This window comes from Rhinopithecus bieti, unplaced genomic scaffold (genome assembly GCF_001698545.2).
Source record: "Rhinopithecus bieti isolate Rb0 unplaced genomic scaffold, ASM169854v2 scaffold_3040, whole genome shotgun sequence".
In the NCBI taxonomy this organism is placed as follows: Eukaryota; Metazoa; Chordata; class Mammalia; order Primates; family Cercopithecidae; genus Rhinopithecus; species Rhinopithecus bieti.
Window position 1 is genome coordinate 1395004 of NW_016804657.1, and position 23514 is coordinate 1418517.

Consider the following 23514-nt stretch of genomic DNA (forward strand, 5'->3'; position numbering starts at 1 on the left):
CTATGCACATAAACTAGAAAATCTAGGAGAAATGGATGAATTCCTGAACACACAAACTCTCCCAAGACTGAACCAGGAAGAAATTTAATCCCTGTATAGACCAATAATGAGTTCTGAAGTTGAGGCAGTAATAAATAACCTGCCAACCAAAAAAGTCCAAGACCAGACAGATTCACAGCAAAATTCCACCAGGGGTACAAAGAAGAGCTGGTAGTATTTCTTCTGAAACTATTCCAAAAAATTGAAAAGAAGTGACTCCTCCCTAACTCATTCTATGAGGTGAGCATCATCCTGATGCCAAAACCTGGCAAAGATACAACAACAAAAGAAAACTTCAGGCCAATATCCCTGATGAACATTTATGCAAAATACTGGCAAACTTAATCCAGCAGTACATCAAAAGGGTTATCCACCATGATCAAATTGGCTTCATCCCTGGGATGCAAGGTTGGTTCAGTATACGCAAATTAATAAATGTGATTCATCACATTAACAGAACTAAAGAAAAAAAAAAAACACACGACTGTTTCAACAGATGCAGAAAAGGCCTTCAGTAACATTCAACATCCCTTCATGTTAAAACTCTCAATAAACTAGGTATTGAAGAAACATACCCCAAAATAACAAAAGTCATATATGCCAAACCCACAGCCAATATCATACTGAATGGGCAAAACCTGGAAGCATTCCCCTTGAAAACTGGCACAAGATAAGGATGCCCTTTCTTACCACTGCTATTCAACATAGTATTGGAAGTTCTGCCCAGGACCATCAGGCAAGAGGAATAAATAAAAGTGTTCAAATAGAAAGAGAAGAAGTCAAATTGTCTTTGTTTGCAGATGACATGACCTACATGATATGGTTTGGCTCTGTGTCTCCACCCAAATCTCATCTTGTAGCTCCCATAATTCCCATGTGTTGTGGGAGGGACCTGCTAGGAGATGACTGAATTATGGGGCAGGTCTTTCCCATGCTGTTCTCCAGATAGTGAATGGGTCTCATGAGATCTGATGGTTTTAAAAAATGGGAGTTGCCCTGCACAAACTTTCTCTTTGCCTGCCGCCATCCATGTAAGACATGACTTGCTCCTCCTTGCCTTCCACCATGATTGTAAGGCCTTTCCAGCCATGTGGAACTGTAAGTCCAATTAATACAGGAGTTATTAAGAAATAATTTTTAGGCAGCTAGAAAGGGTAAAGGTTCTTGGTGGAAATTTTCCTATGATAAGAACCTCCAAACCATTTATTTTCTAACAGAAAGGTGGCCTAAAGAGTTAGGCTGACAAGCTTTGATATGCAAATGCAAGCCATTAAAAACTGAGTTCACTCAATATGGTGATTCCTGCCTTTTTGTCACCAGGTGTGCCAAGTGTTGTGGCCACCTCCAGATAACACCATGTGTTCAGAATATCATGGTGGCCTGCATTTGCATATTAAAAGGTTAAGGTGGGAGGGCGAGGGTTTTCATGGGTTACATGAATGACACCCCTAGTCAAACCAATCCCCTGGGCCCTATGTAAATCAGACACTGCCTCCTCCAGCCTCCAACATAACCTACCGTTTTTCTGCCACACATGGGGTTCCCTCTCTTGGCTTGGAGCCCCCGTCCTTCTGTCTCTGTACAGGGGAGCTTCTTCATTCTTTCTTGCCTAATAAACAGTCTCCACTCCTTAAAACCACTCCACATGTGTCCATGCCATTTTATCTAAATCGGTGCAAGTCCAAGAACCCTGGTATTCCTCTAGTCATTGGAGCTGTATCATTTTGATGCATTGGCTGGGAATTCATTCATCAGAGCAGTGAGTATTAGGTGTGAATCTTAACCTCAAATCTGTCCTTTATTCTTGAGCCTGTCTTCCTGCTATCTTGTTGCCAAACTTTCTCTTTCTGTCTGTGGTCTCTTATTCTCTCTGTATGAAATGTTTGGAAATTTTTACAGTTCAGGGAAACAGGAAAGATGGCAAATTGTGGCAGGTAGTAACTCAATAAGCATCTCTCTCTCTATGGTTTCTCTGTCAAGAACATGGTATTTCTAAGACAACAGTGCCTAAATTAATTCATTAGTAAGGGGATTTTAAGTATGGAACTTAACTAGAACCACGTTTCTAATGGTAAATGCTTTAGCATGGGCCATAATAAGTAGCCAGTCTAGCACATTGCCCCATTAAAGTAACCTTGCCCAAAAGTGACACGGTCTCTCTGGAGATCTGGTTTTCAGGGAGTCAGGCAGATCACACAGGTTTAGGAATTCAAAGGGGAATCACACAAGGCAGATAAACTAAGGCTGCATGGGTAAAGCGTGGTTAGTCCCACCACTTAGTCCATCCAGTCCCATGGCTTGGAGGACCACGACTTCAATCATGCCAGCACATTTAACATGGTGCTAGAATCCAGGAACCAGGGAGGGAAAACAGTTGGAGGATGCTCTCACAGTCTTCTTCTCTACCCTGGGTTGTATGGAAAGGAAGGAGACTAAGAGGACACTTTTATTCTCGATTCTTTTTCTGGATGAGTAACAGATTATCTTCAGCTTGCACCCCTCTGGACTACAGTCTGAAACACTGTAACTTCCTTAACATCAGGACTTTGAAGAGAAAAGCAACTCATTTTCTTTTGGACAAGGACATGGTATGTTTACTAAATCTTTGCAAGCACTGTAAGATCAACCCAGTTCTTTTAGCAATCATATTAGGCAGACCTGGGGAAAAGAGTTCCCCAAAAGTTAGGGAAGCAACTTTCTGGGGAGCCATCTGAGGATCCCCCTTATTTGGGGCCCCTTCAAGTTCCCTTATCATTACAGAACCTTAGGCAAATAAAGCAAAACTTAAGCTGATTTTCTGATGACCCCAGTAGGTATATAGAAGTTTTCCAAAATTTAATTCAGGTGGCAATATATCTCTTATAATATACCAAAAAGAAAGAAAGCAGATGGGGAAAGCAAAGAGAAAGCAGGAACACCATTCCCAATTGGGAGAGAAGCAGTTCCCCTTAGCAACCCTAACTGGAATCCCAATAACTCAGGGGATGAATGGAAAAGGAAGTACTTTTAATATGAATTCTAGAAGGCCTACAAAAAACCAGGGCCAAACCTCTCAATTATTCTAAACTGTCTATAATAAACCAAAAGCCAGATGAGAATACTGTAGCCTTTATGGAAAGGCTGAGAGAGGCACTAATGGAGCACACCTCTTAACCCCTGATTCAGTTGAGGGACAGCTCATCCTGAAGGACAAGTTTATTACACAGGCAGCTCCTGATATTAGGAAGAAATGACAGAAGCAAGCTATAGGACCAAAGAGCACCTTAGAAAACCTCCTGAAGGTGGCCATTACAGTCTTTTATCATAGGGACCAGGAGGAGACCCAAAAGAAAAAGAGAAAGCTCAGGAGAAGGACAAAGTCTCTGGCAGCAGCTTTGCAGGCCTGCAAAGTCCAGGACTCCCAAGGTGCATCCACCAGTTGCTATCATCGTGACAGCCCAGGGCATTTTAAAAAGGAATGCCCAGGTAGCAAGATGAAGCCACCTCAATGCTGTCCAGCCTGTAACGGAAACCACTGGAGATGGAACTGTCCCCAGAGATGGAGGTCACTGGGTGCAGGACCAGTCTCACAGATGATCTAGCAGAACTGATGGGTCCTGGGGCTCAAACCCCAGGTCCAGTGGCTCAAACTGCCATTATAGCACAGGAGCACTGGGTGATTCTGGAAATTAAAGGAAGGGAAGTAATCCTCCTGCTAAACTCTAGAGCCAGTCTCTCTCTTTTCTCCTCTATAATCAGGCCTCCACTCTTCCCATACCACGACCATAAGGAGTATCTCAGGAATAACTCTAATCCAATATTTTTCTCAACCTTAGTTGCAATTAGGAGGACCTATTGTTTACACATGCTTTGAAGCCATTGTCATGATAGCTTTACTAGTCAGAAAAGCCTCCAAGTCAACCCTAGGAAATAATTTCACTGTTTACACTCCACATGATGTGGCAGAATCACTGTCCTCTAAGGGGAGCTCTTAGCAAACAGCCAGTAGAGCAAGAAGTACATAAGGCAGGATAAGTAGTAAGTCACTTTTTCCAAACACAGTGCTCAATTAGCTGAGCTAATAGCTCTTACAAGACCACATGAATTAAGCAAGGGAAAGAGTTAACATTTATGCTAACTCCAAGTATGCTTTCTAAGTTCTCCATACTCATGCTGCTATTTAAAAGAAAAAATATTTTCTTACCACCAATGGATCTCCTATAAAATATCACCAGAAAATTAACAGGTTATTATCCTCAGTTTTTGTTCCATGACAGGTAGCAGGGATGCATTGTAAGGAACATCAAAAGGGAACCAATGAGGTAGCCAAAGAAAATAGATTAGGCTAATCAGGCAGCTAAGTTAAAGGCAAGGAAGCCTTAAGGCTTCAACGCACTGCAAGCTCCTTCTAATCTAGGAAGGCTCCATAAGAGAAATTAAAGCTCAGTATTCCCCTGCAAAAATAAAATAGGCCGCTTGTAGAGGGCATTCTTCCCAGCCCTTAGAATGGCTACAGTCAAAGGATGGCAAACTCCATTTGCCAGCCTCCAGCCAATGAGGCTGGCAATAACTTAAAATCCTTCACCAAGCTTTTCACTTGGGAAAGGACAAAACTTATCAATGTGTTCAAAGGTTGTTTTCAGGCAGGAAATCTCCAAATTCGTTAAGCATGTAACCTCTCTACCTCACTTGCAACAGAAATTAGCACAACTGGCAGAAGTCCAACCCCAGGAAATAGAACAACCTTTATTTAACCCTGGAAATTTGGTATTAAGAAAAATTCTCATCTCCATCTCCTTCCCTAAGCCAAGCTGGGAAGGGCCCTACACTGTTCTTTCAACTCCCTGGGCAGTAAAGGAATCAACTCCTGGATACATCACACTCAAGTCAAAGCCCAAAGAGCTGAATATCAATGTTAAGAAATAGAAGATCTTAAGTTGAAAATTATAAAAGGTAAGTAACTGAGTGAGGTCTACTCATCTTATTCAGTCCCACTCTTACCTCACCAGATACCTTTTATTATTTCTACCCTTTCCTCTCAAAATTTGCCACTAAATAGTAAGACTTCTTTTTAATTCATATTTGCAGGGAGATTTAATTATACATGGAATTGCATTTGTAACTTTGTAGATCCCCAGAGGGAAATGTTATATCCTGGCAAGTAAAGTTTTCAACAGAAATTATTTACTATGCCACTTTTGTGGTATAGTAGGATTAATAATTGCAAGAAAAATTTAGTAAAGGTTGCTTTGCTTATAGCAGGAGTAATAGTTATGGATAATAAGCAAGCATAAAAGTTTTACTATCATTAAGTTTAATAAGACTTTTATTGAAAATTAATAATATAATGCACTCTAAATTATGGAAAGAAGGTTATAAAGAAAAGATTTTATATAGGAAATGATTTGGTATGGTAGACACTTGTCCTAAAAGGAAATAACTGGTAGTTTAAAGGATGGATGTTTAGGACAAGTCATAAAGTTTAAGTGTGTTGTTAGAGGGTCTGTGAAAGTCATAAAAGATTTTAATAATTAAAGGAAAGGAATTGTCAAGATTAACGCTAAAGGTATTTTAGCGACCCAATAATGTATCTCTCCCAAGCATATTGCAAGTTATAAAAATGGCTAAGCCTAAAGTTATTCTCTAATGGTAAGCCAAGGAGAAATGTATGCTTTTCTCAAGGAAAATGTTACTTTTATGTTAACGTTTCTGGTAATGTACAGGGACATCTAGTGGAGGCAAACCGGTATTGCAATTCATTGGTGCAACTGTACAGGTGTCAAACTCTACTGTCAGTTACGGCCTATGGGACACCCACTAGCAGTGGTCATCTTAATGCTCATATTCTAACCCTATGTTTTAAACCTTCTTGTAAAATTTACCTCTTTTTGCCTAGAAGCAATAAAAATTCAAACAGTGCTGCAAGCAGAGCCATACATGGACATGCCATTCTTCCAAAACTCTTAAATCAACCTAGGAGAAGGCCCGACTGCTGTTCCCCACATGACACCCCTTTTCAGCAGGACGTAGCCGGAAAGAATCATCACCCAACACCCGCTAAAAGCAGTTAGGTTTGCTTCTCTTGAGGGAGGGAATAAGACAGGAGTAATTAAGAAATAATTTTTAGGCAGGTAGAAAGGGCAAAGATTCTTGGTGGAAATTTTCCTGTAATAAGAAGCGACCTCCGAACAATTTCTTTTCTAACAGAAAAGTGGCTTAAAGAGCTAGGCTGGCAAGCTTTGATATGCAAATGCTAACCATTAAAAACTGGGTTCACTCAATATAGCCATTCCTGCCTTCTTCTTCTTGTCACCAGGTGTGCCAAGTGTCATGGCCACCTCCAGATAACACTATGTGTTCAAAACATCATGGTCCTCTGCATTTGCATATTAAAAGGCTGAGGTGGGAGGGCCAGGTTTTTCCACAGGCTACATAAATGACACACCTAGTCAAACCAATCCCCTGGGCCCTATGCAAATCAGGCACTGTCTCCTCACGCCTCCAATAGAACAATAGACAATTTTCCAACACACACAAGGTTCCCTCTCTTAGCTTGGAGCTCCCCTCCTTCTGTCTCTGTACAGGGGAGCTGCTTTATTCTATCTTGCCTATTAAACACTCTCCACTCTTTAAAACCACTCCACGTGTGTCCGTGTCATTTTATCTAAATCAGTGCAAGACCAACTACCCAGGTGTTCCTCCAGTCATCAGAGCCATACCACAATTGAACTGCTTTCTTTTGTAAATGGCCCAGTCTGAGGTATGTCTTTATCAGTAGTGTGAAAATGGACTAATAAGTAAACCAGTACCAGTAGAGTGGGATGTTGCTGAAAAGATACCTGAATATGTGGAAGTGACTTTGGAACTGGGCAACAGGCAGAAGTTGGAACAGTTTGGAGGGCTCAGAAGAAGACAGAAAAATGTGGGAAAGTCTGGAACTTTCTAGAGGCTTGTTGAATGGCTTTGACAAAAATCCTGACAGTGATATGAACAATAAGGTCCAGGCTGAGGTGGTCTCAGGTGGAGATGAGAAACTTGTTGGAAACTGGAGCAAAGGTGACTCTTGTTATATTTTAGCAAAGAGATTGACAGAATTTTGCCCCTCCCCTAGAGATCTGTAGAACTTTGAATTTGAGAGAGATGATTTAGGTTATCTGGCAGAAGAAATTTCTAAGCAGCAAAGCATTTCAGAGATGACTTGGGTGCTGTTTAAGGCTTTCAGATTTAAAAGGGAAACAGAGCATTAAAGTTTGAAAAATTAGCAGCCTGACAATGCAATAGAAAAGAAAATCCCATTTTCTGAGGAGAAATTCATGTCTGCCGCAAAAATTTGCATAAGTAACAAGGAGCCAAATGTTAATCACTAAGACAATGGGAAAAATGTCTCCAGGCCATGTCAGAGACCTTTGCGGCAGACCCCTCCATCACAGGTCCATTGGTTTAACAGGAAAAAAGTGGTTTCATAGACTGAGCCCAAGGTCCCTGTGCTGTGTGCAGCCTGGGAATTTGGTGCCCTGTGTCACAACCACTCCAGCCATGGCTGAATAAGGCTGATGCAGAGCTTGGGCCATGGCTTCACAGGGTGCAAGCCTCAAGCCTTGGCACCTTCCATGTGGTGTTGAGCCTGTGAGTGCACAGAGGTCAAAAATTGAGGTTTGAGAACCTCTGCCTAGGTTTCAGAAGATGTATGGGAATGCCTGGATGCCCAGGCAGAAGTTTGCTATAGGGGTGGGGTCCTCATGGAGAACCTCTGCTAGGGCAGTGCAGAAGGGAAATGTGGGGTGGGAAATCCCACACAGAGTCCCTACTGGGGGACCACCTAGTGGAGCTGTGAGAAGAGGGCCACCATCCTCTAGACCCCAGAATGCTAGATCCACTGACAGCTTGCACTGTGTGCCTGGAAAAGACGTAGACACTCAACACCAGCCCATGAAGGCAGCAGGGAGGGAGGCTGTACCCTGCAAAACCAGGGCTGGAGCTGCCCAAGACTATGGGAACCTACTTCTTGCATCAGTGTGACCTGGATGTGAGACATGGAGTCAAAGGAGATCATTTTGGAGCTTTAAGATTTGACTGCCCTGCAGGATTTCAAACTTGCATGGGGCCTGTAGTCCCTTTGTTTTGACCAGTTTCTCCCATTTGGAATGCCTGTATCTACCCAATACCTGCACCCCATTGTAACTAAAAGCAAGTAACTTGCTTTTGATTTTACAGGCTCCTAGGTGGAAGGGACTTGCCTTGTCTTGGATGACACTTTGGACTGTGGACTTTTGAGTTAATGACTTTGGGGGACTATTCAGAAGGCATGATTGGTTTTGAAATGTGAAGACATGAGATTTGGGAAGGGCCGGGTGGAATGATATGGTTTGGTTCTGTGTTCCCACCCAAATCTTATCTTGTAGCTCCCATAATTCCCACATGTTGTGGAAGGGACCTGGTGGGAGATGATTGAATTATGGGGGCAGGTCTTTCCCATGTTGTTCTCATGATAGTAAATGGGTCTTATGAGGTCTGGTGGTTTTAAAAAAATGAGAGTTGCCCTGCACAAGCTTTCTGTTTGCCTGCTGCCATCCATGTAAGACGTGACTCACTTCTCCTTGCCTTCTGCCATGATTGTGAGGCCTCCCCAGCCATGTGGAATTGCAAGTCCAATTAAACCTCTTTCTTTTGTAGATTGCCCAGTCTTGGGTATGTCTTTATCAGCAGCATGAAAACAGACTAATACACTATATCTAGAAAACCTTATAGTCTCAGCCCAAAAGCTTCTTAAGCTGGTAAGCAACTTCAGCAATCTCAGGATACAAAGTCAATGTACAAAAATTGCCAGCGTTCCTATATACCAACAACAGGCAAGCAGGGAGCCAAATCATGAATGAACTTCCATTCACAATTGCTACAAAAAGAATAAAATACCTAGGAATACAGTTAAAAGGGAAGTGAAGGACCTCTTCAAGGAGAACTACAAATCATTGCTCAAAGAAATCAGAGAGGACATGAACAAACGGAAAAACATTCCAGGCTCATGGATAGGAAGAATTAATATTGTGAAAATGGCCATAATGCTTAAAGTAATTTATGGATTCAATGCTATTCCTATCAAATTACTGATTACATTCTTCACAGAATTAGAAAAAAAGTATTTAAAAATTCACATGGAACAAACAAATAGCCCAAATAGCCAAAACAATCTTAAGCCAAAAAGAACAAAGCTGGAGGCATCATGTTATTCAACTTCAAATTATACTACAAGGCTACAGCAACCAGAACAGCATGGTACTGGTACAAGAACAGACACACTGACCAATGGAACAAAATAGAGAATTCAGAAATAAGACCAAACACTTACAGCTGTCTGATCTCGGACAAACCTGACAAAAATAAGCAATGGGGAAAGGGTGCCGTATTTAGTAAATGGTGCTGGGAGAACTGGCTAGCCATATGCAGAAAATTGAAACTGGATCCCCTTCTTACACTATATACAAAAATTAACACAAGGTGGATTAAAGACTTAAATGTAAAACCCAAAATTATAAAAGCCCCAGGAGAAAATATGGGCAATACAATTCAGGACATAGGCACGGGCAAAGATTTCATGACAAAAAATGCCAAAAGCAATTGTAACACAAGTAAAAACTGACAAATGGGATCTAATTAAATTTAAAAGCTCCTGCACAGAAAAAGAAACTATCACAGTGAACAGACAACCTACAGCATGGGAGAAAATTTTTGCAATCTGTTCATCTGACCAAGGTCTAATATCCCGTGCCTAAAAGGAAATTAAACAAATATACACGAAACAAACAAACAAACCCATTACGAAGTGGGAAAATGACTAGAACAGACACTTCTCAAAAGAAGATATGCATGCAGCCAACAATCATATAAAAAAAAGTCCAACATCATTGATCATTATTTGCAAACCAAAATCACCAATGAGATACCATCTCATGCCAGTCAGAATGGTGATTATTGAAAAGTCAAAAGCAACAGATGCTGGTGAGATTATGCAGAAAAAGGAAGCTTTAATGCTGTTGGTGGGAGTGTACATTAGTTTAACCATTGTGAAAGACAGTGTGGTGATTCCTCAAAGAAACAGAGGCAGAAATACCATTTGACCAAGCAATCCCATTACCGGGCATATACCCAAAGGAATATAAATCATTTGATTATGAAAATACATGCACGTGTATGTTCATTGTGGCACTATTTGCAATAGCAAAGACATGGTATCTACCCAAATGTCCATTAATAATAGACTGAATAAAGAAAATGTGGTACATATATACCATGAAATACTATGCAGTCATAAAAAGGAATGAGTTTATGTCCTTTACAGGAACATGGATGGAGCTGAAAACCATTATCCTCAGCAAACTAATGCAGGAATAGAAAACCAAACACTGCACATTCTCACCTATAAGTGGGAACTGAATGATGAGAACACATGGACACATAGAGGGGAACAACTCACACTGGGGTCTGTCTGGGTGGGGAGGGTTGGGGAAAGAAGAACATCAGGAAGAATAGCTAATGGATGCTGGACTTAATACCTAGGTGATGGGATGATCTGTGCAGCAAACCACCATGGCACACGTTTACCTGTGTAACAAACCTTCACATCCTGCACCTCTACCACTGAACTTAAAATAAAAGTTGAAGAAAAAAAAAAAAAGAAAGAAAGTGTACATATGCACAATGGAGTGCTATTCAGCCATAAAAAATAACGAGATGTGTCATTTATCACAAAAGAATGAAACTGAAGGTCATTTTGTTAGGTGAAATAAGCTAGGCACAGAAAGACAAACTTCATGTTCTCACTTAAGTGTAGAAGGTAAAAATTAAAGCAATTGAGCCCACGGAGGTAGAGAGTAGAAGAATAGTTACCAGAGGCTGGGAAGAGTAGGGGAGGTAAGGGTGGAGGTGTAATGACTAATGAACACAAAATTAGTTAGAAAGAATAAATAATACCTAGTATTTGCTAGCACAACAGTGTGATTATTGTCAAAAATAATTTAGGCTGGGCACGGTGGCTCACGCCTGTAATCCCAGCACTTTGGGAGGCCAAGGTGGGCAGATCACAAGGTCAGGAGCTGGAGACCAGCCTGGCCAACATAGTGAAATCCTGTCTCTACTAAAAATACAAAAATGAGCCAGGCGTGGTGGCAGGCACCTGTAATCCCAGCTACTCAGGAGGCTGAGGCGGGAGAATCACTTGAAATGGGGAGACGGAGATTGCAGTGAGCCAAGATCATGCCACTGCACTCCAGCCTGGGCAACAAGAGTGAGACTCCATCTCAAAAAAGTAATAAATAATAATAATAATTTAATTCTACATTTAAAAATAATGCAGAGTATACAGAATTGGATTATTTGTAACACAAAGGTACTGCATTTACCCTGATGTGATTAGTATGCATTTCATGCCTATATAAAAATATTTCAAGTAACATACAAATGTCTACACCTACTATGTACCCACAAACATTATAAATAAAAATAAACTTAAAAAGTTAAGCACACATACAAAGAAAATGTGGTACATATACACCATGGAATACTATGCAGACATAAATAGTATGAAATCATGTCTTTTGCAACAACATGGATGTAGCTGGTGGCCATTATCCTAAGCAAAGTAATGCAGAATGAGAAAACCAAATACCACATCCTCTCACTTATAAGTGGGAACTAAGCATTGTGCACACATGGACATAAATATAGGAGCACTGTGGACTACCAAAGGGTGAAGGGTGGGAGGTGGGTTAAAAAACTATGTATCAAGTACTATGTTCATTGCCAGAATGTCAAGATCAATATCCACACTCTGAACCTCATTATCACACAATATTTTCATGTAATAAATCTGCACGCATATCTCCTATATCTAAAATAAAAGTTGAAAATTTTTAAGAACTACTAGGAAACCTATTTCAACATTATGCTAAAAAGATCATTCACCTTAATCAAATGGGATTCATCCCAGATATGTAAGGATGGCTCAACATACACAAATCAATAAACTTGATGCATCTCATAAATGAAATCAAGGGCAAAAACTATATCATTACTTCAAAAGACTCAGAAAGAGCACTTGATGAAATTCAACATCTTTCATGATAAAAACTCTGAACGCATTAAGTTAAAGATTCCACGGGGTGGGGTGAGGGGGACTCTATTAGGGCTAACAAACAAATTTGGTAAAGTTGAAGGGTGCACAATCAACATACAAAAATTAGTAGTGTTTCTATATGCTAATAGTGCACTATCTGAAAAAGAAATTATGAAAACAATCCCACTTTTAATAGTTACCCCAAAATACCTAGTAATAAATTTAACCAAGGAGATTAAGATATCTACAATGAAAAAGATAAAACATTGATGAAAGGCATTGAGAAGGGTACAAATAAATGGAAAGATATACCATGTTCATGGTTGGAAAATATTTTAAAATATCCATACTATCCAAAGTGATCTACAGATTTAATGCAATGTGTATAAAATACCAATTGCATTCTTCACAGAAATTTTAAAATGTAAAATGTATATGGAATTATAAAAGACCATAAATTGTCAAAATGATCTTAAACAAAAAATACAAAGTCAGGGGCAAAATCTCAAAATATTCTATAAAACTATAGTAATTAAAACAGCATGATACCAGCATATAAACAGACACATGACCACTGGGACAGAATAGAGAACCCAGAAATAAATCCATGCATTCACTGTCAAATAATTTTTGACAAGGCACCAATAACACACATTGGGGAGAGGGGCAGCCTCTTTAACAAATGCTGCTAAGAAAACTGAAGATCTATGTGCAGAAAAATGAAACTAGATGCCTATCTCTAACTACATATGAAAAAAGAACTCAAATGTAAAACCAAAAACTATGAAAATACTAGAAGAAAACATAAGGGAATTGCTTCATGACATTGGTCTGGGCAATAATTTTTTTGGATAAGAACTCAAAATCACTGGCAAAAGCAAAAATAGACAAATGGGATCATATACTAAAAAGCTTATGCGCAGCAAAGAAAAAAATCAACAGAGTGAAGAGACAACCTATAGAATGAGAGAAAATATTTGCAAAGCAAGTTAGTAACTAAAAAACAAAAAATCTTGTTACATGTGGGCAAAAGATCTGAATAAATATTTCTCAAAAGAAGCACACAACTTGCTAATAGGTTTATTCTTTACGTGTTCAACATTACTATCATCAGAGAAATGCAAAACAAAATCAAAAATCACAGTGAGTGTCACCTCACCCCACTTAGAATGGCTAACCAAAAAAACCCACCAAATGCTGGCAAGGATGTGGAGAAAGGACGCACTGTTGGTGGAAACATAAATTAGTACAGCCATTATGAACCACAATATGGAAGTTCCTAAAAACCACAAATTAAACTACCTTGTGATCCAGCAATCCCCCTTCTGAGTCACATCCACAGGAAATGAAATCGGTATGTCAAAAAAAAAAAAAATCCGTGATCTCTTGTTTACTGTAGCATTATTCTCAATAGCCAAGATATGTAATAAACCTAACTGTCCATCAGTGAATAAATGGGTACAAAAAATGTGGTAGTTACACACAGATAAATACTATTTGGCCATAAAAAAATAAAATGTTACTTGCAACAACATGGATGAACCTGAAGCCATTATATTAAATGAAATAAGCTAAGCATTGAAGAACAAATACCACATGTTCTCACTCATATGTGGAATTGAAAAAAGTTGATATTGTACTAGTAGAGAGTAGAATAGTAGTTACTCCGGTCTTGGGAGTGTGAGAGAGGGGGATAAGAAGGGGTTGGTAAATGCGTAGAAAGTTGCAGTTAGGTGGAATAAGTTCTAGAGTCCCATTGAACGGTAGGGTGAATATAGTTAACAACAACATAGTGTATATTAAAAATTGCTAGAATTTTTTTTTTTTTTGGAGACGGAGTCTCCGTCTTGTTGCCCAGGCTGGAGTGCAGTGGCGCGATCTCGGCTCACCGCAACCTCCGCCTCCCGGGATCAAGGGATTTTCCTACTCAGCCTCTAGAGTAGCTGGGATTACAGGCACGCACAACCATACCCAGCTAATTTTGGGTTTTTGGTAGAGATGGGGTTTCTCCATGTTGATTAGGCTGATCTCAAACTCCTGACCTCAGGTGATCCGCCCGCCTCGGGCCTCCCGAAGTGCTGGGATTGCAGGTATGAGCCACCGCGACTGGCCGATGATTTTTAAATATTTCACCACAAAGAAATGGCAAATGTTTCAGGTGAGGAAATATGCAATTAATCTGATTTTATCGTTACACAATGTATGCATGTATCAAAACATCACACTTTATTCCACAAATATGTACAATTATTATCAATTAAAATAAAATAAAACTTTAAAAGATGTGGCTAGAATAGAAACTCCTTGGTACTCTTTGCCTAGTTTAGCCTTTAGAGGAAAAACTTCACATAAATTGAATCATACAACTATATTATCTCTTGCTTGTTTAACTCAAAATTACTTTGTTAGGTTCACCCTTGTGGTTCCATGTAGCTGTAATTTGTTTTCATTTCTATATAAAAAATTCCATTGTGCAAATTATTGGTAGTATTGGATGGTTTTAAATTTGTTGTTGTTTTATTGTGAGCATTCCTATACACATATATCCTGCTGCACATGTACATGAGCTTCTCTACATATATAGCTAGGAATAAAATTGCTCAGGTTTAAAATATACATATGTTCAGCTTTACTAAATAATGTCAAACAATTTTTCAAAGTTTTTATACCAATTTCTACTGTGCCAGCAGTGAAAGAGTTCTTGTTATTCCACATTACCAACCCTGATATTGTCAGACTTATAATTTTTTAATCCATTGATGTGTAATAATATCTCATTATGGTTTTAACTTTCAAATCTCTGATTACTAATGAGGATGAGCACTTTTCATGCATTTTTGGCCGTTTAAATTCCTATTTTATAAAATGTTCGTTTTTTCTGTTTCTTTCTATTGAGTAGTCTGTATATTTAAAATTGATTTGTAGAAATTCTATGTCAGTGTCATTTGTCAGATATGTGTTGCAGTCTACAGTCATACCACCCTGAACACACCTGACCTTGTCTGACCTAGGAAGCTAAGCAGGGTTGGGCCTCGTTAATCCTTGAACAAGAGATATGTGTTACAAATATATTTTATCATTTCACAACTTACCTTTTTCTTAAATATGTCTTTTAATGAAGTATGTACTTAAAATTAATGTAGTTGACTATATCAGTCTTTTCCTTTATAGTTAATGCTTTTTGTGTGTTATGCAGTAAATTCTTTCCTACCCTGAGGTCTTCAGGATAGTCTTCTATGTTATCTTCTAAAATGTTTGTAGTTATTTTTTCACAGGACTTGGTGAAACCCAAAATTGTATTTTTGTGTATAGTGTGAAGGAAATGTAAATTTCCAAATTATCTATATGAATACTCATCTGCTGTAAAATAATTTATTGAATAAAGAATATTTTTACAGTATTCTGCAATGCCTCCTCCAGCACACAGCACTAATCCATGTGTTCACATGTCAAATTATAGATCTCTGTTTTTTCTTTTGGTCTGTTTTGTTTATTCCTATTTTAATAACACTGCCTTAAATATATAGCTTCATTTAAAATTTTGATATCTGAAATAGCAGATACTAATACATCTTGTTTTTCTTTTCCAAAACATCTTAGTTATTCCTCTTTGTACTTTTACATATATTTTTGGCAAGTTCACAACATACTCTTGACATTTTTATTTGTATAATATTAGCTCTACCAATCAATTGGAAGAGGGTCATTGTTTTTACAACATTGTGTCTTCCAATTCAACATGCTATTTCTTTTGATTTATTTAGGCATCTAGTCAGATTTTACAATTTTTTCCATGAAGATATTTGTATTAGTTCATTCTTGCAGTGCCATAAAAAAATACCTTCTCGAGATTGAGTAATTTATAAAGAAACTTATTTGGCTCATGGTTCTATAGGCCATACAGAAAGCATAGTAGCTTCTCCTTCAGAGAGGCCTCAGGAAGCTTCCCAATCACGGTAGAAAGGGGGAGCAGGCATGTTACATGGCCAGAGCAGGAACAAGAGAGAGTGAGAGGGGAGGTGCTACACACTTTTTTTTGAGACGGAGTTGCACTCTGTCACTCAGGCTGGAGTGCAGTGGCGCTATCTCGGCTCACTGCAACTTCTGCCTCCTGGATTCAAGTGATTCTCCTGCCTCAGCCACCTGGGTAGCTGGGATTACAAGTGTGCACCACCACGCCTGGCTAATTTTTGTATTTTTAGAAGAGACAGTGTTTCACCATGTTGGCCAGGCTGGTCTCGAACTCCTGGCCTCAAGCGATCCACCTGCCTCAGCCTCCCAAAGTGCTGGGATTACAGGCATGAACCACCATGCCCGGTCGGTGCTACACACTTCTAAACAACCAGATCTCGTGAGAACACCACTACATGTTCATGAATGGTGCTAAACTATTCATGAAGAATCCACCCCCACGTTCCAATCACTGCCCATCCTGCCCCATCTCCAACACTGGCAATTACAATTCGGTGTGATATTTAGGTGGGGACACAAATCCAAACCATACCAATATTGAATATTTTGTTTCATTTATTCCTGAGTATTTTTAATTTGCTACTATTAAACAAAAGTGAAATAATTTTTGAATTTGGAAAACTTCCTAAGTTTTTTTTAGTTCTAATGATTTGGCTATAAAGACCTTTGGATTTTCTATTATGATGACATAATTTGTGGATAATGACAGTTTTGAGTCTTTCTAATCCTTAGACCCAACATTCTACTTGTACCAATATGAAGCAGACATTGTTGTTGTCTTGCTCTTGATTTTAAAAGCTGAATGTTTCACCATTAAATATGTTACAGTTATAGTTCTACTTTTGTTTTTAATACATATCTTGCAATTTTCCACCTGTGGGTTATCCAGGTTCAACTACTCTGTCTTAAAAACTGTGCCACTGTGCTTTGATGAAGACCCATGTGGCTGGCAACAGCTCTTGCCTTTTGTCTCTGGGATCCTGGTCTGGGTAGGATTCCTGGGTGTTCTGTTGGCTCATTTGGGGCCATCAAGCCACTTTGGACCACTCACTGTCTCCTCTGCCTCCACCAATGAGAAACCCTTCCCAGGAAGAGTGAAAGCCAAAGCCAAGAGAAGCCTTGTTCCATATTTGGTGATTGAGTGACAGTGGGTGAAATCCTCTCTCAAACAGCACTAGAAAGAATTCAGTGCTTGTACTCTACAGTGAGTAATGTCAGGGCTGACCCATCCTAAAGCCTATCTTGCCACGCTCTTACAGTGTTGGAGGTTTCTACATTTGGTACTGGCAGTCAGTAAGTTTTAATGATGACTGTATATGGGATGTGAGTTTACAAAGCGATGGAACATAAGAAAAGCAATTACACTTAACTATACCATATGTATGTATCCACTGACCAAAAATAAAACCAACCAACCAAAAAACAAAACAAAACAAAAAACTATCACAGTTAATCCTTAGATTTACTCAAAAGGATATGGACAAGCATCACAGCTTGCCTGATGTTTATCTTCTATGAAAGTAGACCCTACAGCAGTCCCTGCAGTAGTCCCACAGCCACATAGGAGTTATTTTTTTCTGACTCTCCAAGTAACAGATCAGTTTCAAAGTAATAAGATTCACATTGAACAAAATGTGAAAGCTGCCATGGCTTAAAAGCCTCGTGCTCCTTAGAAACTTAATATAACTCCACAGGCATACCTTCCAGGGTTCCCACAAGGGACTTGCTGAGTTACAAGAATTCCACACAAAGGATATCTGAAAGATATGACTTCTTGTGAGGTATTTCTAGCTCTCCAAGTCCAGATGGAACTTACCAATCAGAGTTCATTTTAACCATAGTAAATATTGCTTAATTACATAATTGACACGTTAGCTTTATTTCCAGAGCTGTAAGCTAACCGAAGGTAAAAGTCTCATTCGGAAAAGAATTTATCCCCAGTCTACCTTCCCATGACCTTTCATTAACATCTTTAATATAGTAAAACCAAGCTAATACATTTTATAATTGCCAGAATTTTAATCATTTAATGAGACTTCTTATTTGATATCTCTTCTTGTCCCTTAGCCAATTGGACTTTTCTTTGGCCAGTTAGTTTTCAGAGTGATCAGGGATCTTTGTATCCTCAAGATCAAATGTAAGTTTACTTCAAAAAATACAACAGAACATTTAGTAGAGCAAACATAGTACAGTGTCATTTAAGTGTTCCTTTTATATACCATCAGTAAATTAGGAATTCTATTCATTTTGAAAGTACCTTCTTAGTCACTCAAAAATAAGGGTTTGTACATATCCTTTGGCTTAGATTTAAAAATTAAAAAAACGTAGTCAATTGAAGTCTAAGATATGTTTGCATTCCTCTCAGACCAATAATAGCAGGGGACTTTGGTCAGACCCCAGTAGAGGGTTATGCTATACAAACATGCACAGGCTGACTTTATTGGAATGTTGTTCTCAGCCTGGCTATGGTTACCCACTCCCACACATACTGGGCATTTTGTAAAGCTTTTTCCTTGTGACTGTGTCGTTAAGGGGCTATCAGTATGTCTTGCCAACACACAGCAAAGGCTACTCTTGCCAGGGGTTTACTCAGAAAGATAAATAACAGGAGACACAGCTGCCAGTGACACAACCAAATGTATACCTCTTCTGTGTGAGCAGAGCTTGCAGTAGTCCTTGCAGTAGCTCACATTGCCAGATAGGAGCTAGTTTCTCTGGTTCCTCTGGTGTTCGCGCAGGTGTGAAACAAAAGAAAACCAGTCTCGTACCAGGTGTATCTAGGAACCATCCTAGTTTAAAAACTTCATGCCCTTCAGAGCAAATATCACTTTAGAGATGTCATTTTTTTATTGTAGATATTAAAACTTTATGTTTTCTCTCTCCTTGTTTCCTAAATAAGGCTTGCTAGGTGATTAAACTTTTCAAAGAACAAGCTTTTATTTTTTCCACTATGTGTCTTTTTTCTGTTCACTAATTTCTGCTCTTGTCTTTATTACCTCCTTTAGTCTATTTTTCTTGGGGTTTAATTGACTTTCTCTCTAGTTTTCTTAAGGTTTAATTCACTTTCCTACTTTTCTTATCTTATTACATATGTACTTAAAGTTTTACATTTCCCTCTTTAGATATGTTCCAGAAATTAAAAAAAATTTGTTATATTAAATTTAAAATATTTTCTATTTTCTACTATGAGGTCTTCTTGGACTCATGGTCATTAGAGCATGTTGTTTAATTTCCAAATGTTTAAGTATTTTTAGGAGCTTTATTGGGGGTGGCAAAAGGACAAAGACCAAATGCATTTTTTTATTGCACCACAAATTGCTATGGTACTGTAGTGAACATATTCATTTATTTGCTTCCCCTTCTGGACTGTGAACTTCTTGAGGGCAGTTTCTGATATGTTTTTCTCTTTTGCTCCTGATTCACAAAATAGATACTCAAAATTTTTAAATAAATGAGTTACTCCCTGAATGAAGCAAGCAAGTTGCATTTTATTAGCCTACAACATTGCTCAGTAATAAAAATTTGATAGAACTAGACATTTCAGTAAAAAGAAAACTATCATAAATTTGGGGGAACAGATGTAGGTTTGCTATACAGGTAAATTGTGTGTCACAAGAGTTTGGTATACAAATTATTTTGTCACCTAGATGATAAGCATGGTACCTGATAGGTAGTTTTTAGAACCACATCCCCCTTCCACCCTCCATCCTCAGGTAGGCCACAGTGTCTGTTGCTCCCTTTTTTGTGCCCACGTATACTCAGTGTTAAGTTCCTACTTATAAGTGACAACATGCAATATTTTGTTTTCTGTTTCTGTGCTCATTCACTTAGGATAATGACCTCCATTACCATTTATGTTGCTACAAAGGATATAATGTTGTTTTTTATGGCTGTATAGTATTCCATGGTGTATACATTTTATGGCTGTATAGTATTCCATGGTGTATTATGGTTGTCTAGTATTCCACAATATATATATTCCATGGTGTATATTCCATGCTATATAATATTCCATGGTGTATATAGTATTCCATGTAGGTCTATCCAGCCTACTTTTGATGAGCATTTTGGTTGATTCCATGTCTTTTCTAGTGTAAATAGTACCACAATAAACACACACATGCATTTGTCTTCATGGTAAAACAATTTATATTCCTTTGGTTATATGCCCAATAATGGGGCTACAGGGTTGAAAGGTAACTCTGTTTTAAGTTTCTTGAGAAATTGCCAAACTGCTTTCCAAACTGAATTAACTAATTTACATTGCCACTAGCATTAAGTGTTCTTTTTTCTCTGCAACCTCACAAGCATCTGTTATGTCTTGACTGTTCATTTCAATTTCTCTAATGATTAATGATGTTGAGGATTTTTTTATTATTATTATACTTTAGTTCTGGGTCCATGTACAGAGTGTGCGGGTTCATTACATAGGTACATACGTGCCATGGTGGTTTGCTGCACCCATCAACCCATCATTTACATTAGGTATTTCTCTTAATGCTATCCCTCCCCTAGCCCCTCACCCCGTGACAGGCCCCAGTGTGTGATGTTCACCTCCTTGTGTCCATGTATTCTCATTGTTCAACTCCTACTTATGAGTGAGAACATGCAGTGTTTGGTTTTCTGTTCTTGTACTAGTTTGCTGAGAATGATGGTTTCCAACTTCTTCCATGTCCCTGTAAAGGACATGAATTTATCCTCTTTTTATGGCTGCATATATTTCATGGTGTATATGTGCCACATTTTCTTTATCCAGTCTATCATTGATGGGCATTTGGGTTGGTTCCAAGTATTTGCTATTGTGAACAGTGCCTCAGTAAACATACGTGTGCATGTGTTTTTATAGTAGAATGATTTATAATCCTTTGGGGATATACCCCATAATAAGATTGCTGGGTCAAATGGTATTTCTGGTTCTAGATCCTTAAGGAGTTGCCACACTGTCTTCCACAATGGTTGAACTAATTTACACTCCCACCAACAGTGTAAAAGGATTCCTATTTCTCCACATCCTCTCCAGCATCTGTTGTTTCCTGACTTTTAATGATCGCCATTCTAACTGGTGTAAGATGGTATCTTATTGTGGTTTTGATTTGCATTTCTCTAATGACTAGTAATGATGAGCTTTTTTCATATGTTTGTTGGTTGCTTAAATGTCTTCTTTTGAGAAGTGTCTGCTCGTATCCTTCACCCACTTTTGATGGAGTTGTTTTTTTCTTGTAAATTTGTTTAAGTTCTTTGTAGATTCTGGATATTAGCCCTTTGTCAGATGGATAGGTTGCAACAATTTTCTCCCATTCTGTAGGTTGCCTATTCACACTGATGATATTTTCATTTGCTGTGCAGAAGCTCTTTACTTTAATTAGATCCCATTTGTCAATTTTCGATTTTGTTGCCATTGCTTTTGGCTCCCACCAACAGTGTAAAAGGATTCCTATTTCTCCACATCCTCTCCAGCATCTGTTGTTTCCTGACTTTTTAATGATCGCCATTCTAACTGGTGTAAGATGGTATCTTATTGTGGTTTTGATTTGCATTTCTCTAATGACTAGTAATGATGAGCTTTTTTCATATGTTTGTTGGTTGCTTAAATGTCTTCTTTTGAGAAGTGTCTGCTCGTATCCTTCACCCACTTTTGATGGAGTTGTTTTTTTCTTGTAAATTTGTTTAAGTTCTTTGTAGATTCTGGATATTAGCCCTTTGTCAGATGGATAGGTTGCAACAATTTTCTCCCATTCTGTAGGTTGCCTATTCACACTGATGATATTTTCATTTGCTGTGCAGAAGCTCTTTACTTTAATTAGATCCCATTTGTCAATTTTCGATTTTGTTGCCATTGCTTTTGGTGTTTTAGTCATGAAGTCTTTGCCCATGCTTATGTCCTAAATAGTATTGCCGATGTTGAGGATTTTATCTGCTTTTTGACCACATGTATGTCTTCTTTTGAGAAGTGTCTGTTCATACTATTTGCCCACTTTTTATGCGGTTATTTGTTTTCCAGTTATTAAATTAAGTTCCTTATACATTCTGGATATTAGACCTTTGTCAGATGCATAGTTTGCAAATATTTTCTCCCATTCTGTGAATTGTCTGTTTACTCTGTTGGCAATTTATTTTGCTATGCAAAAGCTCTTTAGTTTAATAAGGTCCCATTAACTAATTTTTGTTTTCATTGCATTTGCTTTTGGTATCTTCATCATGAAATATTTGCTAGGACGTATAACCAGAATGGCATTTCCTAGCTTTTCTTCTAGAGTTTTATATTTTTAGGTTTTACATTTAGGTATTTAATCCACCTTTAAGTTGATTTTTGTATATGGTGTAAGGAAGGGGTCCAGTTTCAGTCTTCTATGTATGGCTAGCCAGTTAACTCAGCACTAGTTATTGAATAGGGAGGCCGTTCCTCATTGTTTTTGTTGATTTTGTTGAAGATCAGATGGTTGTAGGTGTGTAGCATGATTTCTGGGCTCTCTATTCTGTTGCATTGGTCTATGTGTCTGTTTTTGTACCAGTACCATGCTATATTCATTACTGTAGCCTTGCAATATAGTTTAAAGTTGAGTAATGTGATTCCACCAGTTTTTTTTCCTTTCGCTTAGGATAACTTTGGCTGTTAGGGCTTTTGTTGTTGTTCCAAATGAATTTTAGAATAGTTCATTCTAATTCTGTGAAAAATGTTGGTAGTTTGATAGGAATAGCATGTAACCTATAAATTGCTTTGGACAGTATTGCCATTTTAACAAAATGTATTCTTTCCATTCATGAGCGTGGAATATTTCTCCATTTGTGTGTGTCATCTCTAATTTCTTCCAGCAGTGTTTTATAATTCTCATTATAGAGATCTTTCGCTTCCTTGGTTAGCTATATTTCTAGGTATTTTATTCATTTTGGGACTATTGTGGATGGGATTGCATTCTTGATTTGGCTCTCAGCTTGGATGTTATTGGTGTATGGGAATGCTACTGATTTTGCACATTGGCTTTGTATCCTGAGATTTTGCTGAAGTTGTTTTTATCAGATCTAGGAGCTTTGGGGCAGAGACCACGGGGTTTCCTAAACATAAAATTATATTGTCTGCTAACAGAGATAGTTTTGCTTCTTCTCTGCTTGTTTGGTTGCCTTTTATTTCTTTCTCTTGCCTCATTACTCTAGACAGGACTTCCAGTACTATGTTGAATGGGAGTGGTGAGTGTAAGTATCATTTTCTAATTCCAGTTTTCGAGGGGAATGTTTCTAGCTTTTTCCCATTCAGTATGATATTGGCTGTGGGACTGCCATAGATGGCCCTTATTATTTTGAGGTATGTTTCTTCAATGCCTAATTTGTTGAGTGTTTTTATCACGATGGGTAGTTGAAATTTATCAAAAGCATTTCTGCATCTATGCAGTTGATTGTGTGGTTTTTTAGTTTAGTTC